Below are 24,340 nucleotides of genomic sequence, written 5' to 3'. Positions count from 1 at the left end.
GGAAGATAGAGCGTCTAGGTCGGCCTGCAGAGGTAAGGGAAGGTGCCCAAGAGGCAGCAGCACTTGAACTGGGTTTTCTAGGGTCAGTTGGAGATTTCTGGATAGACAAACCTAGGGAGGAAGATAGAGCAGAAGAAAGAGCATGGGCCTAAGCCACAGAGGTGGGAGGGGATAGGGGACACTCAGTGACTCACGGTGATTCTGTGCGGTGAGAACATAAACTGGGACATGGGGGTGGAAGGAATTGAGAACAGAGGAAGGAGAAAGAAATGTCTTGAAAGAAAGGTAGATTTTACTGGGGAAGTGTCATGACTGGTTTTGCCAGTTTGGAAGCTTCCTCTGGAGGTTTTTTGGAGCGTGACTGGCCTGGAGCAAGGGTGGACGAAGAGGGATGTGGAAGGAGGCTACTGCAGTGGTCCAGCTGAGCAGTAACGTCAGCTGAACCCAGGCCGGTAGCGGTGTGCTTGGAGAGGAGTGGATGCAGATGATATGTTTATGTTTTAAAGGTCCTAGTGATGTGTGGGCTCAGTCAAGAGGGTGACATACAAGTTGACTTGTGCGTGTGTGGCTTGGGCCCTGGTCACACTGTTCCTGAGATACAGGACATAGGAGGAGCAGGAGGAGAAGACTGGGGCATGGAAACAGGGTGGGAGAGCACTGAGGACACAATGAAATGAGCTTTGGGCATGTTGTGTTCAGAGTGTATGAGAGCATTCCATCCATATCCTCTGACTTTCCTAGGGACTGATGTCTCTGATCTTACTGCCACATAAGGTGTCCTTGAGTACGTACCAAGGGACTCATGAGGCTCTTGCCTGGGCAGTTTGGGAAGATTTCACATTAGATCTCAGTTTCGCTGGAGTCTTGCCTCCCTGAGGACATTGGTCGTATACCTATGCTTATTAGATAATGGTTGAGTACAAAAGGTAGCTAACACTAATAAATAGAACATTTACTACGTGTTAGGCACTATTTCAAGTGCTTTCTGTTAAAACATCATTTAATTTTAGCAACAACTGTATAAGGTGGGTAGTACTCTTTTTTTAAAGTTTATTTATTTTGGGGGGGGGGGGATGGGAAGAGAGAGAGGGAGAGAGAGAATCCTGGGCGGGCTCTGCACTGTCAGCACAGAATCCAACACAGGGCTTCATCTCACAAACCATGAGATCATGACCTGAGCCAAAATCAAGAGTCGGACACTTCATGAACAGAGCAGCCCAGGAGCCCCAAGGTGAGTGGTATTCTTAACCTCATTTTGTAAACGAGGAAATTGAGGCTTGTGGTGGTGGAATGACCTATCCAAGGTCCTATAACTAATGAGTGGTAAAGCCGGGGTACACACTGAGATGGAGGTCTCCAGGGATTGTGTTCCTAGAAAAATGCCTAGGTGTATAATTTGGCCTAGGCTGGAGAATTGAATTGTAAGTTCCCTGTCTGTCGGGGTGATTACAGTTGGATTTTAGTGTTGTTAAAGCAAGCCTTATTTGGTCCAAATTACTTCACATAGTTCTCTAAGGTTTGTAGATTCCAAAATCTAGTGTAGGGGTTAAAATTTCCTCTGTCTAATCCACATTCTCCAGTGGGAATGATTCTAGGTTTTGGTCCTAATCTTACTGTATCTGGTGTATTATTTCATTTTGCATTCTAGTTTGGGGCTTCTAGTCTTAGGAGTCAGAGAGGAGTTACAATTCCAGGTGATATTTAGTCTCTGCAGTAATTTAAATTCATTGCTTATTTTTAATTTTGATGGAAATAGAGATTTTTGTCTTCTGTTTTCCTTTCTTCTTCCCTGAGCCACCTGTATGATGTGCTGGTGTCCAGCATTGTTACAATCCCTCCATTCATCCTTGCTGTGAACTACGTGTTTGTGTTTCCCCAAAATTCATATGTTGAAGCCCTAAATGTGGGAGGTGGGGTTTTGGGGGAGATAATTAAGTTTCGATGAGGTCATGAGTAGAGAGCCCTCATGATGGAATTATACCCTTAGAAGAAGGATGCCAGAACTTCCATTTTGCCATGTGAGTACACAACAAGAAGGCAGTATCTGCAAGAGGACCTCACCAGTCCCCAGAACCATGAGAAACATGTTTGTTTGGAGCTGGACACTGCAACATTTACAGAATGGTACACACAGCTTCTGCAACTCCTTCTACTATGGGCAAATAAGTAGTTAGCTTTTCTGACTACCAAAATAAGAGTGTGTAGGAACCATCTCTGCTTTTCTAGGTGAGAAAGGTGGCTGTTGTTAAATGGTTCCAGGTCTTTTGTAATGACTCCTAAAACTTTGATAGTAGTAGAAAACTTTGGGAGAATCTTCTAAGTGAGAAGCTGTTAAGAGCCTAAGGGGTATGAACGAGTCTGGGAGAATTAGCCATGGAAGACTTACCCATTCCTAGAATCCATGTTGATCAGTAACATTGGTTCTGAAAATGGCTTAGAGATAAAAATATCTTTCATAGAAATATGAAGGTCTCCTTTCATGAGAAAAGGAAGATGCCACGTTTTTCTACAAGCTTTGTAATGGCCTCAGCTAATATAAATCATGGATGGGTGTGGGAATAGGAATAAAAAAGGCATGGTTGCTAGATTCCTTTCAAAGAACAATCTTCATGAGTCATAGTGACTGATTACTATGTGTAATGAAAGATAGGAATGTCAGTGATGATGGAGTTTTCAAGCCTGCCTAAGTGGGGAAATGTTGGTGTTATTGATGAAGGAAAGGAATTAAGCATGCTGAGCCCAGTGTGGATGGAAGGAAAAGGACGAGATCAGTTTGGCAAGTGTTCATTTGAGGGGAGAAAATGGAACAGCCAAGTAGGCATGTTCAGCAGGAATCAAAGACAACACAGCAGGAACTCGAGTGAGAGAACAAGGTGGAAGGTATAAATTTGGGTGTCATTTATACAGGCATGATCCAAGAAGCAGACAGAACATTTGCAGCAGAAGAAAGAGCTCAGCACCGAGGCTGAATTTTCAGAAATGCTGAGAATTCAGAGTTAGGGGACAGCAAGGAGAAGAAAATCCGGGGGTGGAGACAGATCAAGCAAGGAGGTAGAATGACTTATCTTGGAAGTGGGTGGAGGCCATTTCAAGGCCTCAAGACAGGTGATCAATATGTCCTTGAGCTTCTTATTCAAGAAATGTGTCAGTAAAGGAGGAGTAATAAAAGGCGGTGGCTAGAGCAGACACCAAGATCATACTGAAATTTTCTTTCAAGGTGAAGGAGAAACACACAGGTTGGGTTGGAAGTCTACGCAGAGGGAAAGTTTGAAGATGCCAGTGAGGGGGAATAAATATAGCAACAGGATCTCTCAGATGGGATCTAGCTTTAGAGAAAAAGGACATAGATTCCTTTGAGTTGGAGAGAAGGACAAGAAGGGTAAAAATGAAGGTTGAAAAAGATCTTTTTAAAATGAAAGTGTTAAAGAAGGGACTCTCTAAAGTTGCTCCTTAAAAATAGAATGCGGAGTTATTTATCAAGTAAGAATGTGGATTTCAGAAGAAGTAAGAGATTTTGGAGTAGCTATTGGTAGATGTTAACTAATCACCCACAAATGAGGAAAGAACTTTCAGCTAAGTAGTGAGTTGCTGAATTTGAGTAGCAATCACAAAATAAATATTTGTTGAGTTCCTTCTAAGTACCAGGCACGTGTACTTGAAGCCAGAATATAGGCTTACATCTTTTACTAGCAATTCTCTGTGACTCAGGGATACAGAGAATCAAGGGAGAGGACTCTAGAGTAGAAGGAAGGACCATCCTGGAGAACATGGTGGGCAGGCATCCAGAGTGCCAGGCCACTCATAACATATTCTTCCAGATTCTGATACTGTTTCTTCTTGTATATGGACAAAACTCACCACCTTCAACATTCCTTAGAAAATTACATCTGGATGTGGGGTCCCTGGGTGGCTCAGTCAGTTAAGCATCCTACTTCAGCTCAGGTCATGATCCCACGGTTTGTGAATTCAAGCCCCACATCAGGCTCTCTGCTATCAGCCCAGAGCCCACTTTGAATCCTCTGCTCCCCTCTCTCTCTGTCCCTCCCCCACTCTCTCTCTTAAAAAAAATGAATATTAAAAAAAATTACATCTGGATGTTAATAAGCTGGAGTCAGGAATAAGGAATAGTTCCCAGAAAGGGAAGAGAAAATTAGCATTCTTTGGAAAAACAAATAAATGAATAATTTTTAATAATGATATTTGATCTTTTCAGCAGTTTTATTAGGACTCACTAGGTATGGCTTTCTTTGTATTTGTCCAGAGTATTCATGAATATTAGAATGGATAAGTAAAGTGTTGGCAAGTGTTCATTTGCCAGTGGAATACTATACAGCTAGGAAATACTCTACACAATGGAATACTATACAGCTAGGAAAATGAATAAACTACACTTACACACAACAGCTTGGGTGAAGTTCACATTCTGTCGAGTGAGAGAAGACTTACACAAAAGAATACATATTTTTTTCATTTATTAGGAAGTTGATATGTGATGTTAGAAGTCAGGAGAGCTTTACATTTGACTAGGAGTGATAGTATGAGAAGTCTGCTAATGTTCTATTTCTTCATCTAGGTGGTTTCATTTGATCTAGCTGGTTTCACCTAAACTAGGTATTTGCCTTGTGATAATTCATCGAGTTATATACTTCGAGTTTGTATGCTCTCTGTAGTATGTTACACTTAAAAGGTTTGTTTTTTTTCCCTACAGATATGCTTGTTATCAATGGGAAGAAAAAAAGAAACCCATTTGAATTTAGTTTGAAGAAAGCAAACTGAAAATCTATTGAATATCACAGATATAATATTCCACTCTTTATTTTACAGACTAGGAAACAAACATTTAGATCTAGTAAATGCCCGATTTTAGGTCTCAGAGATAGTACAGGGTTAGAACTGAAGGCCATTCTTGAATTCCAAATCAAAATCCAGAGCTTTTCACCAATCTCCCATAATATACACATAATATACATAAATCCTTTTAGCTCTCGAACCAAAGACTGCATTCATTCATTCATTCATTCATTCGTTCGGCATCTGTTGTGGGCCAGTCATTGTGCTAGGCTCAGGGTCTCTTGTCTGCTTCCCTGTAGCCCAGTGAGCGTTGTAATACAAAAATAAACAGCTTCTAAGGAACACATGTCGGGAGCTATTAGAGCCCAAGTAGATCAGGGATGTTGTCCTAGAGGTGTATTTCATGTGTGTTAGATATTCTGGGAGGCACGTGTTCAGTGGTTAGGTGGGTAAACTGGGGTAACACTGCCTGGGTTGAAGCTTTGGCCATATCACTTACCTGCTAGGCATTATGACCAAGCTGCATAACTTCAGCTTAGTCACACAATCGCTCTGTGCTTCAGTCCTCTCAGCTTTAAATTGGGGTCAAATTCTGGAAGTTAATATACATAAGTGCTTAGGAAGGTTCTGGGCACATAACAGCAGGTACCAAGGATGAAGGGAGGCTCATTGGGAAAAGTCTGCCTCAGTGGATAGGAGCATTTTCTTACTGACATTGTTTAGAATTGTCAACACATGGTAGTCAAAAAAGCAGACTTGTTTTTGTTTGGGGGGGTGGTATTACTGTTTTTTAAATTCTCTATAGATGATTCAACTCCTTATTGCTTGCATCTGAAGCAGATCCTCCCACTACCCACCACCCCCCCACTCCCAGCCTCTATATCACCAGGTACATAGTAAGCACTACATAAATGCGTGCTAGTATTATTCTTTAGGTTTGGAAGGCCACGGAGCAATTCCCCCAGAGGAACTGGGGGTGGGGGGTGGTAGGATGGGAGGAGGAGGCCATCCTGACAGAGGGAAACAGCACTTGCAAAGGCAAGTAGGTGAAAAGATTGTGTTCATTCAAACCATCAGTTAATACTCAAACCAGGAAGAGAGCAGGGCTTTCCTGAGGATAGTGGTTCCATTATTGGAAAGGAAAGCGAATCACTGTGAATTTTACTTTGATAGGCATCAATGAAGGCCACTCACAGTTTCACATGAGATCCTTCTGCCTTCAGTTCAACATTTTCCCCACTCCTCGGCATTGTACTTGGTTGCCTTTCTGCTCTGGAGAGTCAAGGATGGCTTGAAGATATTCACCCTTGAGAGTGTAATTCTGCCAACAAGCTATTTCTGTGCAGTGCTTCTTACTGCACCCAATGTGAGAGCCTACTTTGACGGTAAGAATAATCAACTGCTTTGTCTTCTAGAGGGTTCTTAATGCCAACAGTCCGTACTTCTCTATGAGTGCAATTAAATAAAGGGAGGTACAAAGCCCAGTTAAATAATTCATAAAAGCACAACTATAGAGAGAAAAACTTAGCTTGGTTTTTCCATCAGTCAGTGACTGGGCCACTACCAAGGCAAGGGACTCCTTTACACTGAGGACTGTCATACCATCATGGGAGCCCACAGCGGAAATTGAAGTCATCTTACTGAAGAGCCCTAGGGAGGATGGTCTTACCCTGCCTGAGCTGCTATAACAGAATACCACGGGCCATAACAAACAAGAAAGCACCTCATACCTGTTAGAATGGTTATCATCGAAACGAGAAGAGAAAACAAATATTGGTGAGAAGGTGGAGGGGAAAAAACCCTGTGCACCATCAGTGGGGATGTAAATTGGTGCAGCCGCTATGGAAAACAGTATAGGTGTTTCTCAGGAAATTAAAAATAAACTTACCATGTGACCCGGAAATTCCACTTGTGGGTATAGATCCAACGGAAAGGAAAGCAGGATTTAGAAGAGATATCTGCACCCCAAGTTCACTGCAGCATATTAGTCACAATAGCAAAAATATGCAAACAGCCTAATAGTATATAGAATATTGTTGAGCTGTGAGAAGGAAGTACATTCTGCCATTTGTGACAACATGGATGGACCTTGAGGGCATTATGGTAAATGAAATCAATCAGGTAAAGACAAATACTGTGTATGTGGAACCTAAAAAAAGCTGAACTCATAGAAACAGTGACTAGAATAGTAGTTACCAGGGGCTGGGATGGGAGTGGTATAGGGAAAAGTGGAGATGTTGGTCAAACAGTACCAACTTCCAGTTATAAGACGGGTGAATTCTGGGGTGTCTGGGTGGCTCAGTCGGTTAAGCAGTGACTCTTGATTTCAGTTCAGGTCATGATCTCACGGTTCATGAGACTGAGCCCCACTTAGGGCATGGAACCTGCTTGAGATTCTCTCTCTCCCTCTCCCTTTCCCTCTCCTTCCCCCTCTCAAAAAAATAAATAAATAAACTTAAAAAAATACGAATACATTCTGGGGTTTAATGTACAGGATAGTGCTTATAGGCAATAATACTCTGTTATTTACTTGAAAGTTACTAAAATAGTAGATTTTAAATGTTCTCACCACAAAAAAAGAATAATTAGGTGACATGAGGCAGGTGTTAGCAACAATATGGTGGTAATTACTTTACAGTGTATACAAGTGTGTCAAGTCAACACATTATATACCTTAAACTTACACAGTGTTAGATGTCAATTGTATCTCAGTAAAGGTGGGAAAATATGTAGGGGGTTGGTAAAATTGACGTATTTATTAGAGAAATTGTAGAGAGTGCAATTGTTCCAAATAATTGGTACACAGCACCTGAATCTACCTGGAACTTTTTGGAACATCTGGAAAGGAAGCAAAGTGCCATTTGCATAATGTCAGCGCATTCCCTCTGGAAAGTGCCCCTGCTCTCCCGTCATTGGATGTGGGATATTATCACAGTGAGGGCTACTGTTTGAGGATACCATGAAATCTTTGCAAGTGTAGGAAGAGGTTTTTGTCTTTAAAAGGTTGTGTCAAGATACCGTTCTCTGGTCTGGGCTTTGGCTCTTGTCTTGCCAGCTTCTGTGATCATTGGCAGGTACTGTGAGGCCTCTCCACCTTCCTAAGGTTTTATGAGTCCAGCAGGTCTCTGTCCTTATCTTTGTTACCGTGGTCCCCAAGGAGGCTGAGATTGTGTTTTGTTTTGGTGGTGGAGGTTCCTATGACATTTAATCTTCGGAACAACCCTGGCACCATAGGTATTATTAAGACCAGTTTTCACACTAAAGGAACAGATGTAGAGACAGTACACAACTTGGCCAGGGTCCTGCTGCCAGGACGTGGTGGGCTCGGGATTTAAACCTCCATCTATCAGCTACTAAATCTTACGTATGCTGTTATGTGGCAGCATTCAGCAGCATCCCCGTTTGTGGAGATGAGTTCACTATTTCTAATCTGTTATTGATTAGCTTAAATTGTTGGAAACCTATTTCAGATGCTGAACTAGAATCGGTTTCTTTTTATTTATTTCTATATAAAATTGCCCTGTAGGAGCTGTACAGAATGTCCACTTTTTTTTTTTTTTTTCTGACAATCACTTTCAAATACTTGAAGGAAACTCATATATAGTTGGGGATGGATCCATAAAGAGGCGGAACATGAAGAAGAGCCATAGCATTTGAATTGATGGAAATGAGAGAGACGGACATTATATAGATAATCAAATATGACAATAGAATGATTTGTTGAATGTTTATCATGTCCAGTATTGTGGTAGTCACCTGCTACACATCATCCTTAGTCATTCTCATGATGCTGTAGGTGGATGCTGTTGTCACTTTATAGATGCAAAAACATACTCGAGATGTGGTGTAATCCAGTTCACCCAGGTATTAAGTGACAGAGGTTTGAAACTGGGCTTCTGTGATTCCAAAAACTATGTTTTCTTCACTAGCCTGAGCTTGGGTCTTGGCTATGCAAATTAAGTTACAAAAACAGCGTAATCTGTTTATCAGTCTGAATTCAGTGGAGTACAAGGCTGGGAAGGCCTTACTGTTTTTCGGTCACCAACTTAAACACGCTCTGCCAATTGACTCCATTCTTGTCCTCCATTAACATCTTACAAGGATTCCATTGCTTTTTTAGGCCTTTTTAGTTAGGACAAAGCCCAGCCCATGTAAGTCTCAAGTTCCAGTCTCATTTCTTTCCCTTTGTCCAACTCAGACCCAACAACCCAAGCCAGGTAACCTGCAGTGCACTCATTTAATCTTTTTTTTTTCCCTAACTCTTTCAAAGGCACTTGAAGCAGAGAGCAGAGAAATGGTGAAGGTCAAGTGACTATTTACTGATGATGTTGGAAACGTCTTTGACAGTTGCTGCTTCTCAGGGTAACTCTGATCAGCTACTGGTGCTGTCGGTAAGGCCAGCATCCCCCAATGGGTTAGATGTCAGGAAATGAAGGAGAAAGGGGAAGCCAAGTTAAGGTTTGGATGGCAGGAAAGATGGCGTTTACGGAAATGGGCAGGCTGGAAGGAAGTGAGCTGATTGAGGATAGGCATAATCCAAAGGGCATGGTAGAAGCTTCTACATGATGACTTAAATTGGAAAGACAGCTTTTGCTTTATGGAACTGGTGTGTTCCAGCTGTTGGTTCTAAAATGAACTCAACTGTTCTTGTTAACTGTTATTATAAAATCAAGGATGTATCCCCACAAGGAAAAAGGAATATTCTCAATAGACTCAATTAAAAACTTTTGGTGAGGGTGTAGTTGAAATGGTGGCCAGTTTTCCTAGCCCCTGTGGGACTATTGTCCCACTTAGTGGTTCTCTTCTCCTTTGCTGTGATTTTTTTACTCTTCAGTCTCCCTTAGGCTGTCAAGCCCAATCCTGATCCCTTTGGGATAGAATGTAGTGTGGTGTCTATTACTGGACGAATGACTGCACAGTCTTAAAGCACCTTGAATTTTCTGGCTGGCTACAGAAGATGTCACATTTGCATTCAGGTTTTACATGCTTACTCCACTGCCATTTCTTACCTTTGGAACATCTCTAAAAATAAAACAACCTACTCAGAGCACCCATGACGGTAACTCTGACCTGTATCCCTTTATCTTTACATGAACAAAAATCCTCCCCAAAAATGGTCTGTAGACATGGCATCCATATTTCATCAGACCCTTAGTTGTCATGTAGATTTAACATTCTTTGTGTCTGTATAACATTTATTGGTCTATTATGAGAGAGCTCTCTTTTGAACCAGTTATAAGAAAACCCAATTTAGCAAATGGTAAGTTATGTCCCTATCTTTGCCCCCTGAGTGATTTGATCTCAGGCACCACAGGAAGTTATGGAGGTTTGGAAGGAGAGCATGAACAGGAGACGCCAGGAGATCGAAGAACTTAGGGACACCTTGGGAAAGAGAAGAGACATAAGGAGGGAGGAAAGGGCTACTGGCAAAGATGAAATTACTTTAGAAATATTTCTACACTGGTTTCTATGCGGGAAACCTATAATACCAATCCCATTGAAAAGACTGGGTCAATAGAGTTACCTCCTGAACTCTCAATTTATAGCACCAACATTTTCTCTAACTTTGTTACAGCTGAAGGCAGGAGTCATGTTGATACAAAACACTATTACAACTCTTCTTGAAAAGAAGAAAAAGATTTTCACAAATGCTTCCCTTCTCGTTTATTGTCACTACCGTTTTTCCCCAGACTACTCTCATTCTCGGCCCACGTAGGAAATCAGAAGATAATTTAAAATTAAATGATGATGGCTCAGAGCTTCAAGCACTTAAAAAGAGAGAGGAAAGAAACGCATCACATCTTGACAGGGCTGCGAGTGAGGGCTGGAAGACTGCCAAGGAAGCCCAGAAGAGCCATTGGCAAGAGGGGCTTTGGTACTTTGTGTGACCAGAGGGGACCTGTGCGACATTCTCCCTCATGCCCTGGGATGGGCATTTGAAGTCATGAAAACCTAGGGAAGAGTTGAGAAAGAATGGAAAGCAGGTGTACACAGAGCATTAGTGAGTTGGGAAAATCAGGTTGAACGCTTGATTTACTAGTTACCGTCTTGTAATATAAACTTTCTAGGCATTTCTTCCTGTACCTAAAATAGCCTCACAAAATATGAAGAAATAAAATAAAATTATATGTATGTATACACACATATACTTATATCCATATATATATATCCATATATATATATATATATACATACACCTATATATGTGCATGTGATGTGTATATATCACACACCCCACATGCACATAATTTTTAATCAGTACAGGGGTTGACATATAAAACACTTCTTCTAGTAATGGTATTAACTATTTTTATTATAGGATATAAAGCCAGCTCTTCAGCTTACTTTAGCATGAGTTCTACTTGCCCATATGTGATGATATGCAAATCACAAAAAGGGCCCTCCCGTTTAGCATTTTCCATATCTATGCGAGGTTCTCTGACTGTTAGAAGTAAAAAAAGCATAGGTGTCAGAGTCTGACAAGTCAGAATTCAAATTTGTGCTCTGCCACTCACGAGCCATAAAACCTGGGACACGTTACCTTTCTGGGTCTCAGAGTCCACATCTGGATAATGGCGTTATTTATTATTTCACAACATGGCTGGGAATTTTAATGAGGTGAAAAGTATGTAACAGTGCTGAGCAGATTGCCTGGCATATAACATACACTAAATCAGGGGTTGGCAGACTTCTGCCCAGGACCAGATAGTAAATATTTTAGGCTGTGCAGGCCTAACTACTCAAGTTAGTCATCATAGCATGAAAGCAGCCAGAGACAATATGTAAAAGAATGAGTGTGGCTGTGTTCCAATAAAACTTTATTTAAAAAAGACCTGTGGGTCACTCTGGGCCTGTGATCTGTAGTTTGCAAATCCAAGCACTTAACCAATATTAGTTTCTTCCTCTTTCCCCACTTGTCTTCTCGGAGATTTAGGTTTTCCATATGTGTAATGTTGAAAATGTTAGTTTATTTATTCAGCATCTGTTGTGTACCAAGGACCGCATAAAGCACAATGAAGAACAGAATGAATAAATTTTGCTTTTACCCGTGAGGGGCTTAAGGAATAACAGAAAATGTTTAACTTATCTAAGTTTGGTCTTTCTTCTTAGCCAGAAAGTGATTTAAAAGTATTTATTTCATGGAGCTTTCATGACAAAGAATTATGTTTAAGTGTAGATGCAGTGGCAGCCATTGTGGAAAAACGGTTATGGGACTTAGCCTTTCTTCTCTGAAGAACTGTAAAACTGGGCAAAGCGTATGAATAAACTGTTTTCAGACGTTGGACAACAGATAGCACAGGACTGCGATGCTTGAGATAGGGAAAACACCATATTTTACTACAGCTTTCTGCCTGGGGCCACCATCCAAACCTCAGCTCAAATAAGTGAAGCCCAAATGAAAACAAGTTGAGCCCAATTTTTTTAAAAAGTGTGTTTGTTTCTTTTTGAGCAGTGGTATCACTGACTAGAGGCAGGAGAGAGTAGAGTTTGGGGCTGCTGATGTAGCAGGAAGTTACAGATCAGGGTACTGAGGAGTAGACAGATACATAAGATGGCTTCAGAAATCTGCATCAGGGTCTCCTTGAGTTTTGGGGTGAATAGAAAGCTGGGTATGCATAGATCAAGATTCAGTAAGATGAGGCAGAAAATAGCTATTGGATAACTGAACTGAGCAGAATCTTGGAGGTTGCATAGTACAGGAAGATGGAGTTACACCATCCAACATGGAGGGACCTCATAAACACCCTGGGCATTCAGTTGAGACCCCTCAAAATGTATAACTGAAGAGTAGGGCTACTCTAGATTCATCATTAAAAAAGCTTAAAACCAAACCCTGATAGAATAAAGCTGATCTGTCAATAAATTAAATGCCATAACAAAATACAATAGTCTTAAAATTCAGACTTCTATAACAGCATAGAATCCATAATTGAGTATACATAATATATGAGAAGATATGCAAGGAAGTAGGAAAATGTGACACTTAGTAGGAGAAAAATGAGTCAATAGCAACAGACCCAGAAATAAGCACAGATCTTGAAATCAGCCAATCTGTTGCTCTTTTTTTTTTCTTTTGCCACACCCACCTCCCTTCCAGTGCCCGATCCCTAACCCCTAGCAACCACTAATCTGTTCTCTATTTCTATGATTTTTTCATCGCAAGAATGTAATAAATTAAATTACATAGTAGTCAACCTTTGGGGATTTGCTTTTTGCACTTGATTTAATTCCCTGGAGATACATTCAAGTTGTTGCATGTATTGATAATTTGTTCCTTTTATTACTGAGTAATAGTCTATAATGTGGATGTATCATTGTTTGTTTCACTGCTCATCCATCGAAGGGCCTCTGGATTGTCCCCACTTTTTGGCTATTACAAATAAATCTATGTACATATGTGGACAGGTTTTTTTGTACGGACATAAGTTTTCACTTCTCTGGGATAAATGCCCAACAGTACAACTGCTGAGTTCTATGGTAATCACAATGTTTAGTTTTGTAAGAAACTCTTTTCCAGAGTAGCTTTATCATTTTATAATCCGCTAGCAGTATATGAGTGATCCAGTTTTACTGAGTCTTTGTCAGTATTTAGTGTTGTCACTGTTATTTTACTTCAGCCATTCCAATAAGTTACATGAGATGCATTTTAATTTTTTAATGTTTATTATTATTTTTGAGAGAGAGAGAGAGAGACTGAGCACAAGTGGGGGAGGGGCAGAGAGAGAAGGAGACACAGAATCCAAAGCAGGCTCCAGGCTCTGAGCTGTCAGCACAGAACCCCATGCAGGGCTTGAACTCACAAACTGTGAGATCACGACCTGAGCCAAAGTAGGACGCTTAACCAACTGAGCCACCCAGGGACCCCATATGAGTTGTATTTTAAACATAAAGACATAGACGGTTAAAAGAGAAAAAAAACCCATTGATCATGATAAAGATGCAATAATTACATCAAGGATAGACAAAGTAGAGTTCAAGGAAAAGAGTATTACCAGAGATAAAAAGGACTGTTTCATAATGATATAAATAATGAATTAATTATTATTCATCAAGAAGACAAAACAATCTTAAATGTGAATGCAACTGTGACAGAGCCTCAAAACGTGTAAGTCAAAAAGTGATAGGACTAAAAGCAAAAATAGACACATCCAGTATCAGAGTTGGACATTTTAACACTTTTCTCAGTAACTGATTTGACAAATAGACTAGAAACTCTGAAGATATAGATTTAAACACTGCTATCAGCCAACTTGACCCAATAGATAATTATAGCACACTATTCAACAATTTAGGACATTTTCTTTTGAAGTGTACATAGGATATTTATCAAGAGAGACTATTTGCTGAACCATTAAAATGTGTTCACAAATTTAACATTATTGAAATCTTTTAGAGCATATTTTCTGTCAAAAAATTAAATTAGAAATCAATAACAAAATATTGACACAGTTCTCAAATATTTAGAATAAGAAACACACTTCTAAATAATACATTCACCAAATAAAAAATTACAAAGATAATTAAGGACTATTTTAGTAAATGGTAATAAAAACATAAAGTATCGAAGTTTGTGGGGTACAGGGAAAACATTGTTTAGATGGAAATTTATAATGGCAAATCTTAGAAAGAAGAATGATTTTAAATCAACTATATATATTTGTACCTTAGGAAGATAGAAGAAGTAAAGGAAATTATACCCAAAGTGAACAGAGGGAAGGAAATAATAAGGAATAGAAATTGATGAAACCTAAAATGAACAGACAATAAAACAAATCAATGAAATAAAAAATTGATTATCAGAAAAGATGAATAAAATTGAGAATTGATCTTTCTCAGCTGGGGTTCTGCAAGAGAATTAGACTTAATAGTATTAGATTGTCTATTTTCTCTATTCTAAGTTACACAGCCAATACATTTTAGATCAGTAGAAAAAAGTTTATTTCATATTATACAATAGATGCTTTAGAGCATTAGGGCTTAATTCTTTTATGCAGTCCTACTTGGGAAGAGTTGTCCCAGCTATACTGATAAAATTTTTAATAGAAAGTAGGAATTTCAAACTATCAATACCATAAATATAAAAGGGGCCATCACTATAGATGATGTAGACATTAATGATGAGGAAGAAAAATGCTATGAATGACTATGCCCTGAAATTAAAAAACTTAATAACATTATAACTGTGTTGAATGTAAATAAGTTAAATTTATAACTTAAGGGTGTTTGGGTGGCTCACTTGGTTGAGCAACCAACTCTTGATTTCAGCTCAGGTCATGACCCCAGGGTTCTAGGGTAGAATCCCCATGTCAGGCTCCACTTAAGATTCTCTGTCTCCCTCTCCCGTTCTTCCCTGCTCGCACACTCTCTTTCTCTAAAATTAAAATATAAATATATTTGAATTTAGAATAACTGAATTTAGAAATATATAATCAGATAGTATATTTGACAAAGTGGGATTTGTCCAAGTGAATGCAATATTGTTTCAACATTTGAAAATCAATTAATTGAATCAATTTAATAAAATTAATGAAATCAATTAAGGTACAATATCACATTAACAGATTAAAAAGAAAAATTATGTGATTAGCTAAAACGCAGAAAAAATACAAAATTTAACACTTCTTATGATAAAAACTTTCAGCATAGTAGGAATAGCAGGGAGTCTATCAATCCAACAACACCTGCAGCAAATTAATGGTGAAATACTGGATGTTTTCCATATGATATTGGAACAAGACAAAGAAGGCTACTTCTATTCAACATTGTGCTCCAAGTAGTGGCTAGTGTAGTAAAGCAAAAATAAAAAACATACAAAAGGAAAAATGGCAGTATAAATGTATACATAGAAAATTTTATGAGATTTATCAAAAAAGATCCTAGAACCAACATATGAATTTAGTAAGGCCACAGGATACAGTGTTGATATACAAAAATTAATTGCATTTCTATGTAACAGCAACACAATTTGAAGATTGAATTTTAAAAACCCATTGCTTGCACTAGCTTCAAAACATTAAATAAATATACCCAAGAACTCCTCATTGAAAACTAAAAAATACTACTGAGGACAACTAAAGATCTACATAAGGGAATAAATAAACAATTTTCATGGATTGGAGGAATATGTCAATATAAATTTAATGTAAGATGTAAAATTTCCAAAATTTATCTATAGATTTTCAATGCAATCTCAAAATCCCAAGGCTTTTTTCTTCTAAAAATTGGCAAGTTAATTCTAAGGTTACTTGGAAATGCAAAGGACCTACCTAGAACAGTTTAAAAAAAAAATCTTGAAGAGGAGAAACAAATTAAAAGATATATACTAGCTGATTTCAGGACACACCATGAAGTTACACTAATGAAGTAAGTGTGGTCATTGTGATAGTGACTAACAATAGATCTTTAAGCTTGATGAAACAGAATAGAGAGTTTGGAAATAGACAATTAGTTATATAGTCAATGTGATTTTTAACACAAGAGTCAAAGCTATATTCAGTGGGAAAAAAGAAATTCTTTTCAAGAAATGATGCTCAATCACTGGATATTCACAGCGAGGAGGACAAAAACCTCCAAACCAACTCAGCCCTAACTTCGCATTTCACTCAAAAATTATTTCAAGATGGGTTGTGGAGGGTGCCTGGGTGGCTCAGTAAGTTAAGCATCCTACTCTTAATTTTGGCTCAGGTCATGATCTCACAGTTGTGAGATCAAGCCCCACATCGGGCTTTACACTGAGCATGGAGCCTGCTTGGGATTCTCCTCTCTCCCCTTCTCTCTGCCCCTCCCCTGCTCATTCTCTCTCTCTCTCTCAACCCCTCCTCCCTACCCTGCCCTCCCTCCCTCTCTCTCTCCCTCTCCCTTTCTCTCTCTCAAAATAGATAAACGTTAAAAAAAAAAAAAAAAAAAAAAAAGATGGGTTGTGGACCTGACACAAAAGCTGAAAGTACGAAGTTTCTAACACTATATAATGGAATATCTTCATAACCCTGAGATAGGTAAAGTCTTCTTGGAAAATAATAATCATAAAGGAAAGAATTGATACATTGTTATTCAAAATCATGAACTTCTGTTCACTAAGAGTATTCATTAAGAAAGTGAATAGGTTATTGTGGGAACAAATACTCATAATACTATACAAGTATATGGCAAAGGACTTGTATGTAGAGTATGTAAAGAACACCTTCAATTCAACAGTGAGAAGAGAGACCAATAACAAATAGGCAAACTAGACACTTTGTAAAGGAAGATATATAAATGACCAATAAACACTTGAAAAATTATACATTATTGGTTATTGGGGAATGCAAATTAGTATTAAAATATCACTATATTTATATGATGGCTTAAATTTAAAAAGGCTGACAACACTAAATGTTGGCTGGGATGTGAAGCAATTAGAGTCTCTCACATCACTGGTAAGAGTACAACTGGTACAACCAACTTGGAAACTGGCAATTTCTTATAAAATAAAACATGTTTCTACCTTATAACCAAATAATTGCACTCCTAAGTATTTTACCAAGATAAATATGTCCACATATTGGACATATGTCCACAAGAAGCCTTTTATATGAATATTCATTGCCACTCTATTAATGGCCCCAAACTGAAACAACCCAAATGGCCACCAACAAGAGAATGAAAAGACATATTATAGCCATCAAAGGAAACTGTACTTAGCAATTAAAAGGAGGGGATAGATTTAGACATCTCTAAGGTAGAATCAGCACCAGTTAGTGACTGAAGATGGCCTTGAGAGGATTAGGAGAAAGGAAAAAAATATATGAAGGGAAGAAAAGCCTTAGGGATGAGAATAAGTGTATAGATTAAGATTCTCTGAGAATTGCTTAGAAACATTTTTTTCCAGTGTGAAAATAAGTTTCTTTATTAATTGAATGTTCCAGGTGGTTAGAATTCATTTGTTGCCATGTTTCAACCTCTTTTGTCCCTTTCCTGAGCCAATTTTCAGTGACTTCAAAGGATGTTTTAGCACTGTGAGTGTACCAAGAATGGTCTTGAAGAGTACTTAGTGTGCTTTAGTACTCTCCTCTTTTCTTTTTTTCCACAGTAGGCTTCACGCCCAGCGCTGAGCCCAATGAAGGGCTTGAACTCAAGACCCTGAGATCAAGACTTAGCTCAAGCTGAGATCAAGAGTTGGACGCTTAACCGACTGAGCCTCCCAGGTGCCTTCCCCCCTTTTCTTTAAGATTTTATTTTTAAGCAGTCTCCACACTCAACTTGGGGCTCAAACTCAACAACCCTAACATAAAGAGTCATATCTTCCACCATCTGAGCCAGCCAGGTGCCTCTCCCTGTTCCTTCTGTTGATGTTTTTGAAGTTCGGGTACTTGTGGGACAGCAGTGGAGTGGATGCCTGCTTAGTTACCTTTCTCTTAGGTTGTGTTGCAGCTACAGGGATTTGGGGCTGAGATGCACTATTCTGAGTGTTCCAGAATGATGATAAGAAAGGAGGGGAAGAGCATACAATGCTCTTGTATGAGGAGTGTATATACCTCAAGTCCTTCAGGAGTCGGTCATCACATTCCTTGAGTTATTTTCTGTAATAGGGTTGTTTTCTTCTTTACTAGTGGGTGAATTTCTTGAGGGTAATGGCTGCCTTATTCATCTTTTTCCTCCCTGAAGTTTATCATGAAGTAAGGTGGCATTCAATGAAAAGATGCTGACAGAGGAAGTAAATTTGCCTCTGGACATTTTATTATCACTACTTCTTCTGAGATACAAAGTTTTGTTATTAAAAACAACAACAATAAAAGTAAACGACAGTTACAAAGTGAATTTTTAAAGAACTTTCCTCTCACAGAAAGGGGAAATAAGACAAGCCCGGTATAAAAACAGAAAGACCCTTGACTAAAAGTGACATTTAAAAACTAGATTGGAAAGATAAGAGAGAAAAAGGAGAGGGAAATCAGATACTCAGGCTTTCTGAACTCAGAAAAGAAAAAAGCAGAAGAGATAGATCAAAAAATCAAAACTCCATTAAGGGAAACAAATGGGAAGTAAAGGGAATAGTATATCCCTGCAAGAGACAGAAGCATTTTGATTTAGCTGTTGAAACAGAGGAAGGTCGCACAAAAAGAGAGAGAGGTCACACAAAAACACAGGGAGGTTACGTGAAAACTGCCCACTGGTACTCGGGAGTGAAGCTGGGGTTGACATTCGCCTTGATCTCACCCTGTACTTCGTGATCTGCTCTCTAGATTATGCACCTCTTGATATTTACCCAAAGACGTGATAAGCAGCTTAGAATAATGCCTGCCCATGAAGGATCCCTGCTACCACAACTCAGCCACCTTGCATTTTTCTAGCCACTGTCCTGTCCTGTCAAACTCTTTGACCTTGAAACCACTTTGGCTTTACTGTTCAGTCAGTGTGTTCCATTCAAAACATGGTATAATTTCTGATATCTTCCACGTCTAACAAAGGGGGTTAGTATGAAATGTATTCTTTTGAGTATACAAGAATGAATATGAAGAAGGAAAGTAAAATAATTACGTTAATAGCAGGATGTGTGGCTTTCTTCCTTGACTGTTATTGGGCATTTGAAGTCCACAAAGTAGGCACTGTGGTCTGAGAAGCAAGTTTCTTCTGGTCCAGTGTCACCTTCTACAAAACCAAAATAGGTTTAGATTTTATTTTTAAATATAAATATTCAAAGAGAGTTGATATTTGAGAATGAAGGAGGATACATTAACAGAAAATGCTTTCAGAATGAGGTTGTCATGAATTATATATTAGACACGCAAATGTTTCAACCAAAACATCGGCTGAACCTGGACAAGTCATTGAGTGTTTGCCTCCACGTTAAGCAAAACTTTGGGTGAAGAAAATCTGGGAAGAAAGCAGCAATAATTTTATGCTTTGGAAGTTTGGTCATTAGTTTCATATTTGCCGCTGTAAAAAACTGTCACAAATGTAGTGGTTTCAAGATCCACCAATGCATTATCATATAGTTCTGTAGGTCAGAAGTGCATTATTAAGTGTCGTGGGTCTAACACCAGGTCAGCTGCAGGGCACCACTCCTTTCTGAAGGCTCCATGGGAGAAAGCGTTCCCTTGCCTTTTCAGCATCTAGAGGCCGACCACACTCCTTAGGTCTTGGCCCTTCCCCATTTCCCTCTCCGAAGCCTGCTTGGTGGGTGAAGCCCTCCTCCCTTCTCATCACTTTGACTTCCCTTTCTGTCTCCCTGGACTGCTTTTACTTACCCTTGTGATTCCACTGGGCCCACCTGGGTAATCTATTTTAAAGTCACTTGATTAGCAATCTTAATTCCAGCTGCAGCCTTAATTTCCCTTGTCAAGTAATTTCCCTCGTCAGGTAGCATACTCCCTGGGGATTAGGGTGGGGACATCTGTGGGGCATTCTTGCTCTGTCACAGCTAGCTTTTGATTTCCGCCTCTGACACAGTATGCTATATGATGGCAGCCCTTCCTGAACTTGGACAGTCCCAGCTACTTTGCTTTTAAAAATATAGAGGGGCTCCTGGGTGGCTCAGTCGGTTGAGTGTCTGACTTCTGCTCAAGTCATGGTCCCATGGTTCGTGGGTTCGTGCCCCACGTCTGGCTCTGTGCTGACAGCTCAGAGCCTGGAGCCTGTTTCAGGTTTTGTGTCTCCGTCTTTCTCTCCCCCTCCCCAGCTTGCACTTTGTCTGTCTGTCTGTCTGTCTCTCTCTCTCTCTCTCTCTGTCTCAAGAATAAATAAACATTAAAAAAAATTTTTTAGATAAAAATAAAAATATAGATGTCCTAGCCAGCCCAAGTACACAATTAACCCCAACACATCATAGGAAAACATTTGAGGCTATTAAAATATGCAAAGTGTTTGTGAGTTGCTTTTTCAAAAAGTTTTTTGGTCTTTTACCCACCAAAACTAAGTTATAAAAACTTGATAATCCTGCCAAGAGACTTCTGATAAACTATTTTGTAATTATGTTTATAGTCAGCACAAGTAGGGGTTAGGTTCGCTTTTGTTAAACACTCCCTGTGATACTTTATTGATATTTTAGTTGCCTTTAAATGACATGTGATGCTTTCCTAAATTTCGACTGGATTCTCTCCTTCATGGACAGCTGCGTATAAGAGTTTTCTAAAAAAAAAAAAAAAAAAAAAGTTGATCCAGTTTTGAGGCCCTGGTTACAGGCATGCCCCATTCTTGAGCAGCTTTATGAAGTCTGTACCTCAATCACTTCCCTCCTCAGGTTCTCACACTCTGAGGCCCCTACGCCATTATGCACTAGCCTTAATTAATTACCCAGGGGCCCGGGTGCCAGACCACCAGTCCCTGTGACCTAGAGCCTCCGGAACTGTTCGAATTAGCCAACCCGCAGGGAGTACAGGACGCCTGGACGGAGCTGCGTTCCATTTGCCATCCATAAGCTGCTCCCTCTAGCCCCAGCTTGCTGTTACCTTGTCCTGGGTGGAACCCCCTGTTTGACCCTGCCTGACAGCCTTCTCTCATTTGGAACCCTAAGTTACAAAGAGTTCTGCCTCTCATCTCTCCGAGTGCCAGCGTGTCATGTCCCACCATCAAAGAATCTTTAAATCTTATAAAACAGTGAGCTTTTCATCCATCTACCTATTCTTCCACACCACTACTATTTATGGCACGTTCAGTGTGGGCAGGCCCTGTGCCAGGCCACAGGGGTGATTACCGTGTGGTCCCTGTACCCAAAAGCTATTAAAGATGCAGATTTCTCTTCTACCTGGGCTCTAGCATATTGCCAAGAGTTTCCTGCCCTACCCCACTTTGGAAAATCATTTGCTGCGGAAATTAATAGCTATGCATTGCTTTTGCACAACCCAATCAAGGTAGTTGGAAATGTGTTTGCATAAGAATTTTAGGAATGAGACATTCCATCTCAGCTTACATGGATTTCATTTGCCACAACACTGATTGGATATACTCTTTTAAGCACTTAGGGCCACTTGAAGATACTGACTCTTGCCAACACTTCTCTGCAAGATGCCTTTGATGCATGAACTGCTGAGGAGAAGAAAAAACAGAAAACCTACCGTAGTTAACATTGTGAACCAGCTGTGTAAGAAAAGAAATTCAAGCAACATTTTACCAAATGGTGCCCTCTGTAAAGAGTTGTTTTTGTTTTTTTTTTTTATATCAGAGGCAGCAAGGATAGCATTTGTTTGAATGACCACTTCCTTCTCTTGCTTTTGTAGGGCAGCCAGAGCCATTTTAGCAGGATGGGAGACATGTCGCCAGCTCGTTTGAAACATGTCTCTGGTGGACAGGGAACCGTATGATTCACGCTTGAAGTTCTCTGTTGTTAGGAAGGGATGAAACCGCTTTGACTTCGGGAGGACCGGAGGTGTTAGGAGCTGCTTGGCATTTTGACTGTGTTTTTGAGACGAATGTGTATGTATGGCTGCCTCGGGAGAAACCACACACAACAGAACCTGCAGCGAGTTAACTCTGGGTGATATATTGCCCCTCGCCATTAGTCGTATCACATGCAAGGTAAACAGAGTGGAGTAATTTGCTACTTTCCGGGGTTCCATTAGGTATATGTGTTTATTTAATCAGAACTAAATGATATTACGTGAGGTTCCCCTTGCCCTCCTGAGGAATCCAGATTCAACACTTTCAGCGCTGTTCAGTGCTGGAGAGCGAAGAAAGTGTAACCATAGTGATGGAATGGAAATGATTTTCTTTGTTCAGAGGCTTCAATATCCAACAGACATTACAGTTTTCAAGGTCAAAAATATATTAGGATGAGATAAAAATTAAAGAAAAATGTGCTGGCTTAGCTACAAAAGCTAATTTAGTTTATGCATTATAAATTATGTTAAAATGAGTAAAATGAGATTTCTCAGCAAGAACTAAATGTGTGGTTTCACAAAACTAATTTCCAAAGATGAACATGATTACAGAATTTAGCTTTAAAAGCTTTTCAGGCCATCAGAAAAAACAGCAAAGCTATCAATTATCAGACTTTAGTGGTGCCTCTGTCAGAAATATAATGGTATTTTTAGCATTCTGCTCAGCATTTACTAAATTAAGAATGTCTACAAACAAATCAATTAATTGGGACATTATTTAATTAAGTAAAACATGTGATCTGCCAAAGAACCTTAAGCAGACAATTGTAACAAATATCCCAGTAGCCTTCTTCTCCTATTGAGGGAGATAGCAGGCCAGCAGTAAGAAGGTGGAAGCTACAGAAAATGAAATGTTGATCAAACAACTAAAGACAGCCTCTTTTCTGATTCGTACTGCATACTTATGTAATTTTAAAAAGTGCTTGTTTTGAAAATCTGTGATTTCCTGGGAGAAGGTCAGTGCTATCTGCCAGTCATTCCTGTTCTGTTAGGTGGATGTGTGGCATTTTTTAGGTGTAGCAATGTGTATATAAACATAAAAGAATCTGCATTCTCACGCAGGGCACCCTGGATGCCAGGAAGTTACTGGGTTCCTAGTTTTTGATTCCATATTTCTGGAAAGCTAAAGAGTTCAGATCCAGTGAAAGTTTCTTTTGGGCCCCACTAGAAGCCAGGCCCTTTCCAGCCAATCATCTCATTCTGCCTTTTAAGGGTCCTGTGAGTCAGGTATCCAGACCCCAGTTTTAAATGAGAGACTGAGGGTCAAGGAGGCTAAGTACTTTGGGGGCGCCTGGGTGGCTCAGTTGTTTAAGTGTCCGACTTTGGCTCAGGTCATGATCTTGTGGTTCATGGATTCGAGCCCCGTGCCGGGCTCTTTGCTGAAAGCTGAGAGCCTGGAGCCTCTCTCTCTGTCCCTCCTGGGCTCAATACTCTGCCTGTCTCCCTCTCAAAACTAAACATTGAAAAAAAAAATTTTTTTTTAAAAGAGGTTAAGTACTTTCCCTATACTCATACCCCTGGTAATTTCAGAGCTAGGATTTAGATCCATGGCATGTGACACCCAGTCCTGAACACTGTCCATTATTCCAGAAAACCTTCTCTTCGGGAAAGCCAGTGTGGACTAGGCTGGATTTAAATGCAGTTGCACAATAAAATGCCACCTTGTTTGCCAACAGAGTCCTCTGAAATAACATTGTCTTAAAAGAGAGTTAAGCAATGATTTGGTTGGGGAAGGAGGGATCAGAGGCTGTCATCAAATACCGCTTGAACAAGTCAAAGTATCTAATTGCCTAATCCCATGAGGCAACATGGAAAAGATAAGACTGCCTCTTCACCTACAAACAACCCAGACTAGAGTTCTCACCTTATGGGAAGTAATTGCAAGTATGGACCGAGAGTAAGTTAAATGCAGTGAGGTGGAGAGCGGTGACATGATACTGGGTGTTCCATAGCAATGTTGTGACCTGTTAGAAACTTTAAAAATCTAATTCCTCCCTTTTTGTTAATGAGCATTATCTCCTCACACATATCAGAAGAATGAGCTTGTGTGTTTGGGAATATCTCACGAGCTCTATCAAATATCCTTTGAAATAATTTTCAGAAATCATTTGATCTGAGCCATTATTACTGGTTGTACCCAGGTAACTGTCACTATCCAGCCATCCAGGCAAGTCGGTCTCCTAGTGCCCTTTGTTCTT

The 24,340-nt window shown here is 39.7% G+C and overlaps 1 long non-coding RNA gene across 3 annotated transcripts in view; it reads left to right on the top strand.

The window, feature by feature from the left end:
- Positions 1 to 24,340, top strand: part of LOC147574860 (uncharacterized) — a 44,605-nt gene that overhangs the window by 7,251 nt on the left and 13,014 nt on the right. The window contains exons 4-5 of one of the 3 annotated variants that reach the window (XR_015243582.1): positions 9,062 to 9,153; positions 17,861 to 17,975. This is a non-coding gene — a long non-coding RNA (uncharacterized LOC147574860). Of the gene's footprint in view, positions 1 to 9,061; positions 9,154 to 10,366; positions 13,193 to 17,860; positions 20,903 to 24,340 lie in introns of those variants that run through there. The other 2 variants (XR_015243581.1, XR_015243580.1) reach the window with 2 other exon arrangements.

Source organism: Puma concolor, chromosome D4, assembly GCF_028749965.1.
Source record: "Puma concolor isolate L17-30 chromosome D4, mPumCon1.1.hap2, whole genome shotgun sequence".
NCBI lineage: Eukaryota > Metazoa > Chordata > Mammalia > Carnivora > Felidae > Puma > Puma concolor.
Note: the sequence above shows the minus strand (reverse complement) of the source record. Positions and strands in the feature narration are given on the sequence as shown.